The sequence below is a fragment of the Oryctolagus cuniculus genome, chromosome 4 (assembly GCF_051225735.1).
Source record: "Oryctolagus cuniculus isolate XC-2025 breed Fujian yellow rabbit chromosome 4, ASM5122573v1, whole genome shotgun sequence".
NCBI lineage: Eukaryota > Metazoa > Chordata > Mammalia > Lagomorpha > Leporidae > Oryctolagus > Oryctolagus cuniculus.
Window position 1 is genome coordinate 166,260,817 of NC_142870.1, and position 17,808 is coordinate 166,278,624.

The 17,808-nt window shown below is 41.1% G+C and overlaps 1 protein-coding gene across 19 annotated transcripts in view; it reads left to right on the top strand.

Annotated features, from left to right (window-relative positions):
- RBMS3 (RNA binding motif single stranded interacting protein 3) overlaps nt 1–17,808 on the top strand; it is a 1,620,164-nt gene that overhangs the window by 1,296,965 nt on the left and 305,391 nt on the right. The gene's annotated exons all lie outside the window — the stretch shown is intronic.

The following is a 17,808-nucleotide window of genomic DNA, read 5'->3' on the forward strand; positions in this document are numbered from 1 at the left end:
CATATTATTATGAAAAAAGATTGGAATATATGGGACTTTTTTGGGATAAGTATCCCCAGTGTAGAAATACTAATGAACTCTGGTCTTTATTTTGACCATACTTTATTTAATATCTAGTCATATTTAAAAGACAAAAGTAAAGCCCCAAGAACAACAGGAATAATAGCTCATTTCTGCCAAATTGGACATGTGGCTTAACCTCTCAAAGTCAGTTTTCCCAAATGTGTGTGTGTGTGTGTGTGTGTGTGTGTGAAAGAGAGAGAGAGAAAGAGAGAGAGAGAGAGACGAAAAGAGAGAGAGGGAGATCTTGCATCTGCTGGTTCTCTCACCAAATGGCTACAACAATTGAGCCTGGACCAGGCCAAATCCAAGAGCCTGAAACTTCATCCATGTCTCCAACATGTGTGGTAGGGATCCAAATACCTGGGATGTCTTTCTCTGCCTTTCCAGGTGCATTAACAGGAAGTTGAATCAGAAGTAAAGCAATTGGGACTTGAACCAGGGCTCTTAAGGAATGCCAGTGTGGCAGGCAGTGGCTGATCCCACTGTGTCATAATGTTGGGCTCTAAGAGTATTGATTTTTGACAGAAAAAGAAAGATGCTGCTGTATTTTATCTTTAGAATAGAGTTAGCACATTCTACTCATAGAGATGAAATGGTTTATTTGTTTGTTTTTGAAAAGAGGACAATTTGGCTTATTTAGCTTTGGCCATTGCTTGGCAATGTTAGGTGTTAATTCCAAATTTGTAAAGTTAAGAAGATTCTTGTCACATGACATTTAGTTTCATCATAAAATGACCTCATAGTTTTCTAAGGGGCATGTTCTAAGGTGTCAGATCCCTTGTGCTTCTTCCAAGACACTAGCCTTTATCAAAAGAAGTAGCTTTCTGAATCATTTCTAGAATGAATGACAGTCCCATTGCACCTGACTAATCATTGCATCTACATTACAGAAAAAGACGTTGTAAGATTTTTTAGTAGCTGTGACCCTCAAAAGTATGTCAATTTTTCCTTATTTTTGCTTATTTGAAAGGTATAGAGACACAGATGGACAGATAGGTAGATAAAAGATTTGTCTACTGGTTCACTCCCTAAATGCCCATAACAGCCAGGTTTGGGTCAGGACAAAGCCAAGAGCCTGAAACCCAATCTGGGCCTCCCACATAAGTGATAGGGACCCAAGTACTTGAGTCATCACCCAACTTCACCAAGGTGTGCATTAGCAGGAAGCTGGAATTGGAACACAGCTGAGACTTGAACACAGGTACTCCAGTGTGGGAAGCGGGGATCCCAATCAGGATCTTTACTGATGTGCTGAACACCTGCCCCTAGAGCATGCATTTAAATGTATTATACAAAACTTTAAAAGTGAGTTTCAGCCAGCGCTGTGGCTCAATAGGCTAATTTTCCACCTGCGGCACTGGCACCCCGAGTTCTAGTCCCGGTCGGGGCACCGGATTCTGTCCTGGTTGCCCCTCTTCCAGGCCAGCTCTCTGCTGTGGCCCAGGAGTGCAGTGGAGGATGGCCCAAGTGCTTGGGCCCTGCACCCCATGGGAGACCAGGAGAAGCACCTGGCTCCTGGCTTTGGATCAGCGCAGTGCACCGGCTACAGCGTGCTGGCCGCAGCGGCCATTGCGGGGTGAACCAACAGAAAAAAAGGAAGATCTTTCTCTCTGTATCTCTCTCACTGTCCACTCTGCCTGTCAAAAAAAAAAAAGTGTTTCATACAGAAAAAAATGCGTATAGGATGAATTGTCCTACTTTTCCTTTGGATCAGGACGTGGTTTTTAAAAGCACTACATTTTACAAGTGAAGTTCACTTTCTTTCTCCCTGTGCTTTTGTGACATAAACAATCACACGTGATGGAGACTCTTCCTTGTCTTTGAGGCCAAGCTCAGAGAGTTCCCCCTAGAATATAAGAAAGTGCGAACGTAGTATCCTAATCACAAAGAATGAAATGTAATGAAACTGGGAATGCTCTTAAGAAATGAAATGTAATTAACATAAAAATTTACCAGGTTTCTTCTTCTTGTGAGTGAGTACAGTTCACTTGGTTAGCCTTTGTGTGTGTGTGTTCAGTCGTTGATTATATTAACTTACTTCCACATACTTCCACCATATCCTGCTTGGGGACAGAGATGCATTCTCATAGCATAACCACATCATAGTTATGTGCTGAGGAATGACTGGGATCACACACACACACACACACACACACACACTACATGTATGCACTTGTCAGCAGGTAGTGCTGGTGTTCAGGTTTGAGACCCTGGACGCTCCATAGAGTTGATAAAACTATTCACATAACAAACTGCGGTAATTTCATGTTTGTTTACTGCCTGAAAACAAGAGCATACAGGGGATTCGTTGAGTTCTTCCTCATTCCTCAACAAAGCAGCAGGTGCATGAGCAAGGGCTTCTGCCTTCCCTTCTGTGACTGTCATTCACATCAAGCTGGTTCCAGCAATTGTGAACGACTGAAGCTCCAAGGACACGGTATCACCTGCTGAAGACGTACAGTCTGTTGTGACAGAGTAATTGGTCTGTGGTACAAAGGAAGCATATGCCACTGATTGGGAGAATTCTGCCACTCCATGTCAGGAAGAAGTGAAGTCTGCCACTTGCCTAAATGAGTCATGAAAATCCTCCCACAGGGACAATCTAATGTTCGCAATCACCTGCTTTCAATGGCCCAATCCTAGTGTTATAATTTCTTGCATTGATACTGTTTTTTTGCTAACTCTAATAAAACTTCTGAAAATATCAAAGTATCTATAAACCTGAGAATACTGTTCCGCAATAGGTGCTGCGCTGTTGTCATTACATCAACCAAAAGTGACACATAATCAAGATTTCCTGACCTAAGCAGGTTCAATTGCTGCTCCTCATTCTTTATTTCACGGGCAGCATTGGGTTAGGGGTTAAGAGGAGAGAGCTGTCTATAAAAACATCTCCAAGGCTGCCTTTCCATGAAGCTTAGACTCAGGATCTGGCAGGACTCAGAGTATGAAAATGTGTATCCCACCACCTCACGCTCCCACAGAAGCTCTTCAGGCAGAACTACCAGTGACAACTTGAAACATCTTGCAGATCTTTGGGGATGGATCCATGAATAAGAAAGGCATTCAGGAAGTCAATCACGTCACCCTGGGGCTCTGTATCTGACAGAGGGTGCCTTAGCAAATACACAATGGCCCCTGCATTTTTCCCAGAAACCTTTGCATGCAGCACATTTTCATTATTGCTTTTCTAAATGACCCTAAGAATAGAAAACCCTGTTGAGAGAGCTGAAATCCCTGGTTTTCTCACATCCATCTTCTTGGCAGGGAGAGGAAGGAAATGCAGACATTTTCAAAGACAGCTTCCTACTTATCTGTTCAGGACATAGTCTTGAGGTCTCGGAGAGGTTACTGTTGCCTCCTTTTAAGACAGCAAATGAACAAAGTGGAAGTTTACAGTGTACTTTTCAAATTCAGGTGGGAGTACATATATGAATTATCTCCATGCCCTGCTTGAAATTAATGTTTTCCATGAAATACACTTTTTCACAGCCGAAGATGTTTCTTAATGTTAATGTTTCAGTACCCAAATAACCCTAAAGCATGATTTTATTCTACATATTTTATTTCATTTTCAAAAATACTATCACGCCAGAGATGGAGAAAGAGAAGCAGAGAGAAAGAGAGAAAGCAAATGCTATGTGTAATAATTCAGAGTTTATTTTTGTGGGTAGGTAGGATTTACTCTTTGTGTTAACAAAGGCATTTATCCTTATAGTTAGAACATTTAGTTGTTACATAAGAGCTTAGTGACATTTCCATAGCTTTTTACATTAAAGAGCCGTCTTTCCTAGACCTGATCATTTTGGAAATAATAAGCCAATCAGTTAATTATTACTGTCTTCACTACAAAAATTAACCCCTGACAATACTTCTTTTGCAATCAAACAAAGAGGCTGACTGTTTCTGTATTTTTCCAATAAGGACAACCTTTGCCTCGCTTTTTTTTCTCTGTCCCTTCAAACCAGTGCAAGGCCAAGCTGGACCATTCATGTTGACAGAAATCAAAGACACTTTCATTATTTGGTCCCCTGCCATTCCCCTCCACCACGGGACAATTTCTTACTGTTTTTCTTGCCAAACGAGGGTAGAAATGGAAAGACTGTCAAGTGCCAGTAAGCCCATTTGAGAAAAGACAGGTCAAGGTTTTTCATTTTAGAAGGCCTACAAAACACAGAACAGTTTACAGTTATAAGTTGCAATACTCTCAGCTGACACTCTTACAGTGCTGCGTTTTATTGTAAAGCCCCACTGAACATCACATGATTGGCCCAGCCCGCGAGATGGCTCTCAAGTGTGACAACGTCAACAGTCCTCCTGGCAGGCCTGTCGGGGCCTGATTGTTCTTTCCGTTTAGAGAGCATTGTGTGTGTTGTAGCAAGGAACAGATCAAAGTCCCCACTGACTTACAGGGATGTACACTACTGTTGTTTTTAATCTTTTTAACTCTTGACTCTCTCAGATGGTACTTCATACAGGGAGGCCAGTTTCCAACACAACCTCCCTTTTTGGAATTCAGGAGCAAGAGAATAGATTGAAGAAGGCCTGATTATCTCGAGTTTTTGTTTAAATATCGGGTAGAAAGCTTTAAAACATGCTGACTTTGTTACTACATAGTCATTGACCTAGGTCTTTGAAGATAAAGCAGGCACCATTTCTGAGGGTTGGCTATTGGGGCTTCTAAATGTTAGCAAGAATATTAAGATCACCCAAAACTGTGGACCAGACCAGTGTTCTATTTGAGAAGATAAAATGATAAATAGTACAATCCCTACAGATCTGGAAACAGATCTTGTGAGGAATGGATCAATTTTCTTGTTAACATTAAAGGCTGTTCAAATTAAAATTTCTTATTCATTGTCATTTTTTGGGCTTAACACTCCAACCAAAACGCTGGGGGAAGTCTCTGGAGGGTGGAGTGATTCTAGCAGTGGCTGCTGCTCCTCAACGGGGCAGGTAGACCAAAGCTAGTGACCTCTGATCTGCAGCAGAGGTGAGACTGTGAGGAGGATCCCACAGGCGTTTCCTGACGATCTATCTGGGATCGTCATGAGAAGGCTTTCATATGGAAGTGTTAACGGATGTGGCGGTACTGACATGCCATCTTCATACACCTTCTGGGAAGAATTTTTGTTGCCCCAACTACTGAGAGGGCTGTGATACATAAGCTTTCATCCCTAAAGGAAATGTCTCAGCTGCAGACAGCTAATTGGCCCCAAGATCATGGTTTTGACTGGGGTTGGCTAATTCCCATATCTGATTGGTGTGGTTGTATTTAACAACTGGTCATCTAGGCCCAACTCAGGACAGCTAACAGCTAGATTGCCATGCTAGCTCTTTATTGGGCCAGCCGAGGTCACACCTGCACTACAGCTCAATTTCTCCCTCTACCCATTCCTGCCACCTTTCATTCACAGGTGAGGACCACACAACCTCTCGTTAATGCATCAGATCAAACCTAAACTCAATTTTAGGATTGGTTTACCTGACAAACCAATCTGCAGCCAACCAGATTCAGTCACATTAAGAACTCTGGAATTCCATTGTCTGCAGTGGTGGTGGCCTTGTAGGATTTTGACCCTGTTTCACATTTGATAGGTCTTCCTAGCAACACCAGCAACTCCTGGCTAACACTGTAGGACACAGAAATGTATATGAGTGAGCTTGAGGAGGGTCCCGAGCCTTCATTTTGCATATAGGAAGCAGCATCAGCTCCTGACGGGAACAGAGAAAATCAAGACTAGATTCTGTTTTGTGAGAAGCATATTGGCTTTTTGTAATGAATAGGGTTTTACAGTTTTTGAGTTATGTGCATGGCCCCATGAAATCTGCATTTTAAAAAACTTCTACCCCTCTGATTTAAGATTTTAAAGAGTTATTGCCTGCATTATCAGTACTTGCTGATGCTGCCAATTCAATTATCTACAATGGAGGGCATTTGTGGCCAAGATAAACTAAAACAATGAATTATCCCCAATCATTTACGTTTGTCCCCAAAGTCCTTTTTTTCTTGCCTTTGAATACAAATGCCTTATATAATGCACATTTAAAAATATAACTTTTAAATAAACTGCCTGTGGGTAATTGGAAAAGACTATATTTACATTGGATCCTTTCTTGAAGAAAGTTATAATCATATCTAATCATAAAGCATTCTCTTCCATAAAAGTCATTTTGGGGGGATTTCATTTTAACGGACAGTAGGATGGATAAGGGGTCAGTGAAGTGAAGGGAGAATTGAGATGCACTTGAGGAGAAAACTATTTGCCGTTTGTCAGATTGCGATGGAAATAAATCCAATGTAAATGGAAGGGGAAGACTCGTGTGAGAAGCCGACATTGCCCACTCAAGCTTGGTTCTTATACATAGGAAAAGTTTCGAAGAAGAATCTCCTTAAGGCTTTTTGGTTTTTAAAGTTCACCTCTCTGGTTTCGTCTTTTTGTTCTCATGAATTGAAAGGACTCAGGTCTAATTAGTGTGTATGGTGTCTGTTTTTTCTTTGAAGTGAGTTATTCATTGGGAACGGTACATTTAAATAATCTCATGACGGGGTGTACAGAGAGTTAAGAGACTGCTTGGGATGCCCATGGCCCACATTGGAGTGCCTGCCTTTGAGTCCCAACTCTGTTTTCCGATTCCACTCTCCTGCTAATGCACTCTCTGGAAGGCAGTGGTGAGAGCTCAAATTATGGATCCCTGACATCCATGTGGGACACCTGGATTGAATTCCCAGCTCCAGGTTTTAGGACTGACCCTGTCCCAGCTATCAAAAACATTTGAGGAATGAACCAGTTTTAATGGATGCTCTGTGTGTGTGTGTCTGTCTGTCTCTCTGTGTGTGTGTCTCCCTTTCAAAAATTTAATTACTTAATTCTAAAAGAATGATTATCTTCCTTTCCTGGGTCAGCAGTAATTAATAACATCTTGCTGACAATGAGACCTAAACTTCATTGTATATGTTCTCTGTTTAGGTGTTACAGCAGCACGCCTCTGTATTTTCTTTGTTTCTCCAGAAGCCTTGTAAGGATGATCACATTAAACCTATGGAAAACTAAGGCTCAGAAAGTCTAAACACGTCACCAAAGGTCACACAGCTAGAAAGCAGCAGCCATAGCATACAGAGTCAGACAGCCTGCCTCAGGCACTCACACTCTTTCTAAAACACTGATCAGTAGCAGGTGACAACTCTGGTTCCTCAAAGGCATAGTGAGCCGGTTCAGAGACAGAAGCCATAACCTGTCTCGTTGCAATGAATGTCCTTCCTGCAGTTTAGCTGTTAGGCCACGCATCTTGCCACTTTTTTATTTTTCTAAGCTCAGACACTGAGTTCAGGGCACTACTATTCTGTATGCGGGTTTCAAAAATCAGGTTTCTCCCCTTTTATTCATTACTCCACAGTAACTTAATGCTATGCCTTTAATGAATGCTTTAATTTTACAATATAATTGTTTTTCTTATAACCATAATAGCAAATTCTAAGGGGGCATTTGTCTAGTTATAAAAAATGGGAATTTTTTATCTATACCATGAATGCATTAAGTGTTATTTGTAAAGTGAATGAGTCAATAGTAAGTGATATGGGAAAAGTGAAGTTTGAGCAATATATGTGTTGATTGAAATGACCTAACACCAATCTTATGTATAGTAGTGATTCTTACATGAATTTTCAAAGTTAAATTTTTAAGTGTTCTAAAATGCACAAATGATTATTTCTCTTGTGTTTCCAATTCTTTTCTCCAAAATATTTCAACATATTTAACCCATTTGCTATAGCTAAGATAAAGACATAGGAATCTTAAGCTCTAAACTTTGTTGTAACCGTTACTAAGTACTGGGTCATCTTCAGCAAATTAGCTCAGACAGCACCCGATTTTGCAAACAACTGACTCTCATTATAAACGTATCCGAAGTGTAGTATCATGCTTCCTGTTTGTTAGAAGTGGATTAATTACCAATGCCGACTCTACCAACTTCACAGGTAACCTTGGCCCATTGTTGAAAGTGTCCCTTAGAACTGTTCCTGAGAGTGGTTTTCTCCATTTTCCCTGGCTCTCTGAACCGTTCTGACCATGTTTGGGAGAGTTGTGATGCTTTGGGTCTGTGGACTTGGCCCGAATGTGAGTAACTGGGCTGTATTCCTGTCCTGTAAGGGACTTGGCGCATGGCCTGAGAGGTTGTCTGTTGCATTCAGTAATGGAACTTGGAACTGGAAAAAACCTTGGAGACCACCTAATCCAAGCATTTCAAACAGATGCAGAAACTTCGGAGCCAAGAAAGGTCAAACCACTAACCAAGGATCTCAGAATGAGTTTTGCCACAAAAGCCATGCCAGAATCCAGTTCTCCCTTGCAAGGGTCACCCTCTTCCCATGGCTCCATATACACACTGTAATCTTTGGCACATTCTGGTCTTAACCTAATAAATAGGATGGGTGATTCTGAACTTTGGATGGGGTGATTATGAGGATTAGCTGTTGTCATTTGTGACCAAGCAAACATCTGGCTCACTGTTAATAACTGGAGAGAAGGCAAGCAATGGAGCAAACCAGTTACATTATTTACTAAGGTGAAAGCAGTACTAGCGTAACTATCCAGGAGATTAAAGTTTTGTGGATAACGACTGCCCCTCTGTCTTCGGGTGGCCAGTAAATAACAGAGCCACTGCTCTCTCAAATCCTCACTTCACTCTCTTTGTCCTTTATGTCATTATCACGGGGAAGGATTCCCTCTCCCAACCCAGGAGAAAGCTTTCATCAGAAGCCCCCCGTTCTTCATTTATTACCTTTTCTTTCTTTTTCTCATTATGTATGAATAATGGGTGTTTTCCATTTTTGCAAAAGGAAATCTGAAATCATCCTTTGCCATAATCGATAATGTCAGGTATCATTTTGACTTAATTAAGGAATATACAGATATTTGGCAAAACTTCTTTCTAAGTAGGTTTGTGAGTGCATTTCTGGAGGGGAGTAACATTTAAATCGGTACACCAGGTAAGGGAGATCCGACTTCTCCAATCTGGCCAGTTTTCATCCAGTCCAGTCTATTCAGAGTCTGCATAGAACAAAAAGGTGGATGACGGTTCAACTCACTCTCTTCTGCAGTTGGAACATCCATCTTCTGCTGCCTTCAGATCTTCAGCATTTCAGATTTGAACTCTGGGCTCTGTGGCCTTTGGTCTAATTATACCACTGGTTTTCTGCTTTTTCAGTCATGCAGCTAGCATATGCTGGGACTTACTGTTCTCTATAACTACATGAGCCAAATCCATTGTCTGCCTCTCTTCCTCTCTTCATTCTGTCTGTCTGTCTATCATCTATCCATCCATCACCTTCTCTCCATCTATCTCTATAGGTTCTGCTCCTCTGGAGAACTTTGACAATTACACTTTCTCTGAGAGGATGTGATTGCTGATGTTGACAATTTATGACTTTGCTAGTGATTGGCTAGTGAAAAATGTATTTTAATATATTGTACTTTAAAAAATATTTATTTATTTGAAAGTCAGAGTTACACAGAGAGAGGAGAGGCAGAAAGAGGGAGAGAGAGAGGTCTTCCATCCACTGGTTCACTCTCCAGATGGCCGCAATGGCCGGAGCTGTCCAATCTGAAGCCAGGAGCCAGGAGCTTCTTCTAGGTCTCCCACATGGGTGCAGGGGCCCAAGGACTTGGGCCACCTTCTACTGCTTTCCCAGGCCATAGCAGAGAGCTGGATGGGAAGTGGAGCAGCCAGGTCTCGCACCAGTGCTTATGGGATACCGGCGCTTCAGGCCAGGGCATTAACCCACTGCACCACAACACTGGCCCCCAGTATATTGCACTCTTAAAAATATTTTGATTCAAACAAACTCCTTTATGTCATAGATAACCTATTTCTTGTGAAGTCAGTCTTCAGAAAGATTATTATCAGTTGCATGATATTTCTCTGCCTTTTCTCTCTTCATCATTTACTTTCGTACTTTGATAGAATCTTTTCACCATCCCCTAGTTGTAGATATCTGATTTCTGACCCCATAGAAGGATGATTAAGATCCTTAAGAAGTGTTATAATAAACTACTTCATAATAAAAAATAGAGATGTGGTATAATGTGCTATTCTCCTAGGCTACCTTAGCATTGCTGGAGTAAAAGAAAAAAAAAATATGTAATGAATATAGACAGCCCAGGGCCTGAAGGACATAATTCCTTTCCCTCTTTCTATGAGTGTACCATAACCTAGCTGGCCACATCCTGTAGTGGCTCCTCTCTACAAGAGACTGGTCATTATTATACCATATGGAAAGCAAGAGCCTATTTATATGTGTTTGTTTTTCAGTTTTTGGCCTGAAACTTTCTTGAGACCTGGCTTTCCTCTTCACATTCCCTTCAAATATGCTAGCCACAAACATCAGTAAGAAATTTCTTCATACGTTGATGTGCACTAATGTATAGTATCTCTGTATTCTCCGAGAATGTGCACTGTCCTGCAAGTGGTGCACCTCTCCAATACTCCAAAACTTTGCTAAAAATACATTCCTCCTTTCAAGAAATATTTAATGAGCGTCTACAATGTGCCAGAAATTTTTCTTGGATCTGGGGCCACAACAATGGATAAAGCAAGCAAATATCCTGTGTACCTGAGCCTGGAGTCTTCATGAAGGAGAAAGAAAAAAATTAGAAAAAAAAATATATGTCACACTGTACTATATTGTTTTGGGTAAAGATAAGGCATGCAAAGGGAATGAGGTTAAGGTGTACGGATATTTTGCAATTTTCAAGAAAGTTGGAAAGTGTGGTCTCCCTAAGAAGATGCCTTTTTTGTAAAGAGCTTGTTTTCCAGGGAAAAATGATTCCAGGCAGCAGAGATATCAGTGCAGAAACCCTGAGACAGAAACAGGTCTGGGGTGTGTGAGGAGCAGCTAGGAAGACAGTGACTGGAACAGCATGAGTAGGGGCACATGGATAAGAGACACAGGGAGAAAGCAGAGAAAGGTGGGGTCTTTTCATTGTATGGGCATTTCCCTTTATTCTGCATGAGATGAGAGGCCCCTGTGGACTCTGAGCAGGAAAGTGATATGATCAAGTAAAGGATTATTTAATCTGCCAAGTTGAAATGAGATCTATGTGGGCAAGGCTGGAAGCAGGGAGACAGTTGGAGACTATTGTAATAGTCTGGGTGATCCTGGATAGGGCTCATGAATAGTAATGGAATTGTGAAGTGGTTAAATTCTGGACTGTTTGGAAGGTGGAATTAGCAGAATTCAGTGACTAAATGCAAAATATAAAAGAGAGAAGTCAAGAATGTCTTCAAATATTATGACCTGAGTGACTAAAGGGTTGCAGTTGGCCTTTCATAAGATGGAGAATACAGGAAAAGACTAAGCTAGGATGGTGAACAATACCCATGAGGTGTCCAAGTAGAAATGATGAATAGACAGTTCTGTACAAGCGTATGGACATTGAAGGAATGGACAGGACTAGAGATATGTTCTCCAGTTGGGATTTAAACTATGAGACTAAAAGACCTGACTTCACACAGATCACATAAAGGGGCAGAAAGAGAAGATGTAAAGAGAGTCAGAATTCAGCTCTCCACTTCCTAGGAGCACAAAGATCACGAATTGCATGGTTTTGATTTGTATTTGACGTGTATGGTAGGAATAGGTCGAAGGGCGTAGTTTAGGTATTTAAGTGTGTGTGTGTATGCAGTATGCACACATGCACACGTATTCAAGTAATAGCTTTTGAGGAAAGAGAAGCAACATTGAATGGGCTCTTTTAGAAACTTGGTTGATATGATGATGATGGCAATTTTAGGCATTGAGGCCAATCTTTTATCCCACACCTAAGTCTGACTACTTGGCAAGTGAGCTGTATGTTCTGCATGCTAAAATGCACAAGGGGATCTTGGGTAATTTTGTTACTCAAAGATAATAGATAACTGTCTTCATTTCTTGGGAAATGGATAAAGCAACAACTTCTTGAAGACGATCCCATTCTATGTGCCCCTCACTCCTGTTCAATTAATAGTATGGCTTCAAATTTGGTTTTTGGAAATATTTTCCAGAATGTGATTTCCCTGTCCTTTGTGAGTTATAAAATAATTTCTTCCAGTCAGTCAAGACTTATTTCATTAATGAACCAATGTGCAATACAGAAACTGCTTGAAGGGTGCCCGTATTTGCCAACTACCACCTGAGTATTTCATAAATATCCTCACCAAATTTGCCTCACAGCCCTGTGATATTGGTAGAGTGTGCTTCATTTAGGATTAAGAAAAACAAGGTAAGAAAGACTCATCCTCAGGCTGGCGCCATGGCTCACTTGGTTAATCCTCCTCCTGTGGTGCCGGCATCCCATATGGGCACCGGTTCTAGTCCTGGTTGCTCCTTTTCCAGTCCAGCTCTCTGCTGTGGCCCAGGAAGGCAGTGGAGGATGGCCCAAGTCCTTGGGCCCCTGTACTCGCCTGGGAGACCAGGAGGAAGCACCTGGCTCCTGGCTTTGGATTGGCATATCTCCAGCTGTAGCGGCCATTTTGGGGGTGAACCAACAGAAGGAAGACCTTTCTCTCTGTCTCTCTCTCTCACTGTCTAACTCTGTCAAAAAAAAAAATAATAATAATCTACTTTTCATGTTAGTGAAGTGAGATTTCACAACTCAGGTTCTTTGCTCTTCTCTCTGCATAACACACTTCATCTTTTTACCATGTTCCCATTCCACATGTCTCCAAAGTTTCTGCCATCATGTAAGCCTAGTAGATCTTCCTAAAGGTGTAAGTCCCCCGCTGTTACATTCCTAGAATCAGTGTTACTCTCTTCTCATCTTGGGAATAAGCTAACTTTGTAATAGTGAATTGAGTGGACAGCATCTTCCCTTAGAAAACTCCCTTGTAGGTTCAATGAACAGCTACTGTAGTCACCATCATCCATGAATACTTCCAACATTAGCTTCATTTCGTAGATCTGGAAACTCAACAGTAAAAAACCAATCTCAAAGTCAGGGTTGAAGCTGTGAGCCCAGTTTTCTAGCAACAAATCATTTCTTTCAGGGTATACTACCGGCTGGGGTATTAAATGTGTTCAACGAAGGGTGTGTGCAACATAGTACATCAATGCCTCATCGTATTAGTGTATTAGTATGTCTTTCATGTATGTGCCCACATGGTTTGCACAAGTCCCAAACCAGTTTGATCACCAGTTGATGCTTCTTCATCTTTTTGTTTTGGTTTATTAGTCATAGGAAGTGAAGGAGTGAAAAAAAAAAAAAGACCTTAACAAGTGACATTTGAATTTCAGTGAGTCAAAGAACCAAAGGAATAAGTGTACTTGAATTCGTCAGATAGATTGACAATGGTTATAAAGATGGATCATACTGCTGTAGTTGTGTGAAGAAAATGGAACTTTTGCATACCATTGGAAGGGGCGCAATTGGTTAAAAAGTTGTGGAAACACCTAAGATACATTAAGTTTGGATTTGTTTCCATAAAGTAATTCTCTTCTGTTCATTTTTGCTTTTTAACAATTATTTTTTAAATAAGGGTAACAAATTTCATGTATTATAGTTTAAGAGTATAGTGATACTGAGAGGTATTTTACATCATTATGATACTTCTCACCCTAGCCTCCTACTTTCCTCGTTTCCAACATCCCTTTTTCAATTTTTACAATGGCATTCTTTCAGTTTACTGCAATTAGCCCTCCATTAAATTAAGAGTTCAACAAGGAGTAGTAGAAAAACCACTGTTCCTCAAGAGTCCAGACAGAGAACAACAACAACAACAAAGATAATGGATATAAACGAAATTGACAGTTTGATATTTTATTATTGTCCATACAGTAATTCTACTATGAGAAATGTATCCTCTATATATACTTACACAACCACCAGAATTAAGATAACTGGTCCAAAATATTTACTCATTGTAGTGTGGTTGAACAGCACAAGACTCTTAAGTGACTTTCTAAAAGCAAAACCAAAAGTAGCCTTATTTTACGCTGATTATTATGCTAGTGCCACAAGACTTACCCTTTATATGTTAAAAAAAAAAAATGAAACCTGAGAACATGAACTTAGCTCCACAGGTAGGGTGCTAGTTAGTATGCTCTTGTCCCACACTGGAGTACCTGGGTTTGACTCCTGACTCTGGATCCTGACTCCAGTCTCCTGCTGATGCAGACCCTAGGAGCAGTGATGACTGAAGTAGCTGGGTCCTTGCCAGTTACTCAGTTAGGAGAGATCTGGATTGTGTTTTTGGCTGCCAGTTTTGGCCTGACTGTTGAGGGCTTGCAGGGAGCCATCCAGTGGATGGGAACACTCTATCTCCCTCCCTCCCTGCCTCCTTCCTTCCCTCCCTCCCTCCCTCCCCCCTTCCTTCCTTCCTTGCTCTCTCCTTCTCTCTCTCATCTCTCTTTTTCTCTCTTTCTCTTTCTATGCCTCTCAAATATATAATAAAAATTATCTAAAAAACTGAAACCATTGATAAGAAAGAAAAAAAATATATTCTTGATGCCATCACTTGTAGGTAGCTATCATTAAACACTTGATATATTTCCTTCTAGTTCTTTTCTGTGCAAATGTATTGTGTGCCAGCATACTTGGATTTTTCTTGCTTCACATAACAATACCATTGTCATTTTTCTCTTATTAGAACTCTCTGTAAGATCGTCTTTAATAATCACAATATTCACACCAATATGGAAGAATAGTGTATTAAACATTCCTCTTGTATAGGATATTTTTTCCCAGTTTTGCTTCAAGTACTCTAATGATGGCAGACCAAAGAGTTCCTACATATTCTTTTTTATAAGATTTATTTATCTGAAAGATAAGCTACAGAGAGGCAGAGGCAGAGAGAGAGAGAGAGAGAGGAAGAGAGAGAGAGAGAGATCTCCCATCTGCTGTTTCGCTCCCCGAATGGCTGCAATGGCCAGAGCTGGACCGATCCAAAGCAGGAGCCAGGAGCTTCTTCTGGTTTTCCCATGTAGGCACAAGGCCCAAGGACTTGGACCATCTTCCACTGGTTTCCCAGGCACATTAGACAGGAGCTGGATAGGAAGCAGAATATCTGGAACTTGAACCGGTGCCCACATGGAATGCCAGCCGGCTTTATCCATTATACCATAGCACCAGCCCTTACATATTATTTTTTAAATTAGTTTGTCCCACCTATCCTGATATATTCTGAGCTCTCTGAGCTTAAATAATTGTCCACATCAGAATATTCTGATTTGTATCTCTTTTATTAAGTTATCTTTATGGCTAGTATAATAAGTCAAGAAATTATAATCATTATACGCAATAAATACTCATGTGCACAGATGTGAAAATACATGTGTACATAGACTGCATATATAATACATTTTTATTTTTATTTCAGTCATAGTATTTAATTTTTACACATGTATTTTTGTGGTGGCAAAAGCTACACTATTGGTGGTGAATTGGTTTTACTTAAAAGTGGGGATTCTGTGGTTACTTGCCTGGGTTTGAACAATTCTGTATTCACCCCACACTTTCTGTTCACTTCTATTCAAGGATCTTTTTTCTTAGCTATAAATTTGAAGTTCAGGCATTCATTTCTATAATAACCACGTTCCCCGTTTTTTCTCTTGTCCCTTTCCCTACCCTCAAGTATAGCTAAAATATGAATTTTGATTTGCTAGCATTAAAATTAAAATTACTACAAAACCATGAGATCTAAATTTTCTTTGTTGAAAATTTTTATTGATTTATTTGAGGGAGGGAGGGAGGGAGGGAGGTAGAGAGAGATGGCATTCCCATTTATGTCTGCTGGTTCACTCCCCAAATGCCCACAGTAGCCAGGGCTAAGCCTGGGAACTTAATCCAGATATCCCTCATGAATGACAGGAACCCAATAATTAACTCGAGCCATACCTACTGCCTCTTGGCATCTGCATCAATAGGGAACTGGGGTTGGAAACCAGGGCTAGGAGTTGAACCCTGGTATTCTGAACTAATATGTAAGAGTCTCCACTGATAAGTTTTAACTATTAAGCCAAATGTCTAACTCCAAGTTTTCTTTTCTATCAACCTAGGTCAGTGTCTTTTCAAAATATTTTAATATTTCTATAAATGCTAGCATAATTCATCCAGAGTGTCCAGTAATGAAATCACTGAGCCATTTGGGTTATGCAGAAATGTGGGATTTGAACTCTTTAAAATTCTCTTACTTCATGCACAGTAAAATTTATAATAAGTGATTCTAATGCAGACTTTAAGGTGGAATAAGAGGGGGCTAGAGTTGTAAAGCCGCTGCCTGTGACGCCAGCATCTCATATAGGCACCAGTTCTAGTCCCAGATGCTCCACTTCTGATCTCACTCTTGGCTAATATGCCTGGGAAAGCAATGGAGGATGGTCCAAGTGCTTAGGCTGCTGAACCCAAGTGGGAGACCCAGAGGAAGCTCCTTGCTCCTGGTTTCTTCGTGGCCCACCCTGGCCATTGCAGGCTTTCAAATAAATAAATAAATAAAGCTTTGAAAAATGATGGAGTAAGAGGAGAAGCAGAGAGGAAACATGTAACATGTGAATAGTAGCCCGCTTAGAGGTCATGACCATGCTCCATCACTTTACTGGATCCCTGACTTAAGACTTTACTGCAGAATTTTTCTCTTCTTTCTTAATTTATAGAAAGCAAACAATAATAATAAAAACATAGAATATCTGAAGCAGAAGTCTCCTATTGTCTGCCTGCTGAGATAAACATCATTGTTTTCATATATAAACTTTTTCTTTCTCTTTTCACGCATGTCTACAGGTCTGTATACTTGTGTATATCACATGTCTATATTATGTACACTTTTTTTTTTATTTTTTTGACAGGCAGAGTGGACAGTGAGAGAGAGAGACAGAGAGAAAGGTCTTCCTTTGCCGTTGGTTCACCCTCCAATGGCCGCCGCAGCCAGCACGCTGCAGCTGGCACACCGTGCTGATCCGATGGCAGGAGCCAGGAGCCAGGTGCTTTTCCTGGTCTCCCATGGGGTGCAGGGCCCAAGCACCTGGGCCATCCTCCACTGCACTCCCGGGCCACAGCAGAGAGCTGGCCTGGAAGAGGGGCAACCGGGACAGAATCCGGCGCCCCGACCAGGACTAGAACCCGGTGTGCCGGCGCCGCAAGGTGGAGGATTAGCCTAGTGAGCTGCGGCGCCGGCCACTATTTTAACATCAGTTTTTCCCTCCAAAGCAGACACTGAGCCAAATATGTGAGCGCTTTGAGTTTATTTGGGAATTCATTCTGAAAAATAGAAATAAAGGATGGGTGGAAGAATGAGCTAAGGAAGAAAGAATGCTCTGTTGAGGTTTCGGTGATGGACAAGCAGTTGATGCTTGATACTCTCAGGAAAGCACTGAAGAACCATGCAGAATGCACCTCCGAGGAGGATGCTGCAGCCATTTATTGTCCAGTCGCCATTCCCCAATGGTTGGAGGTTGCCCCCAACCACTGAAACTCGGGTGGTACATGGGCGCAGCCAACCAATATTCTGCAGCTTTGGAAAAAGCGAGACTCATGGAGCACATGCTTGATTTGGGACTGTCCATAGTGTGTGACTTTCCATCAAGGATGTGTTACTATCAGGTAAGCCAAGGAGAAGCATTGTTGTATACCAGCAACACAGTCTAAAATCCTGTCTTGCATGCTGTTCTTCAGCTAATTTTTTTTTTAAATGAACCATATATCCTGAATACATTGTGAAGTAGCTACGTGTACAAGTAATTTTTGTTTTTACTGTCAGCATTCTTCAATGAATATC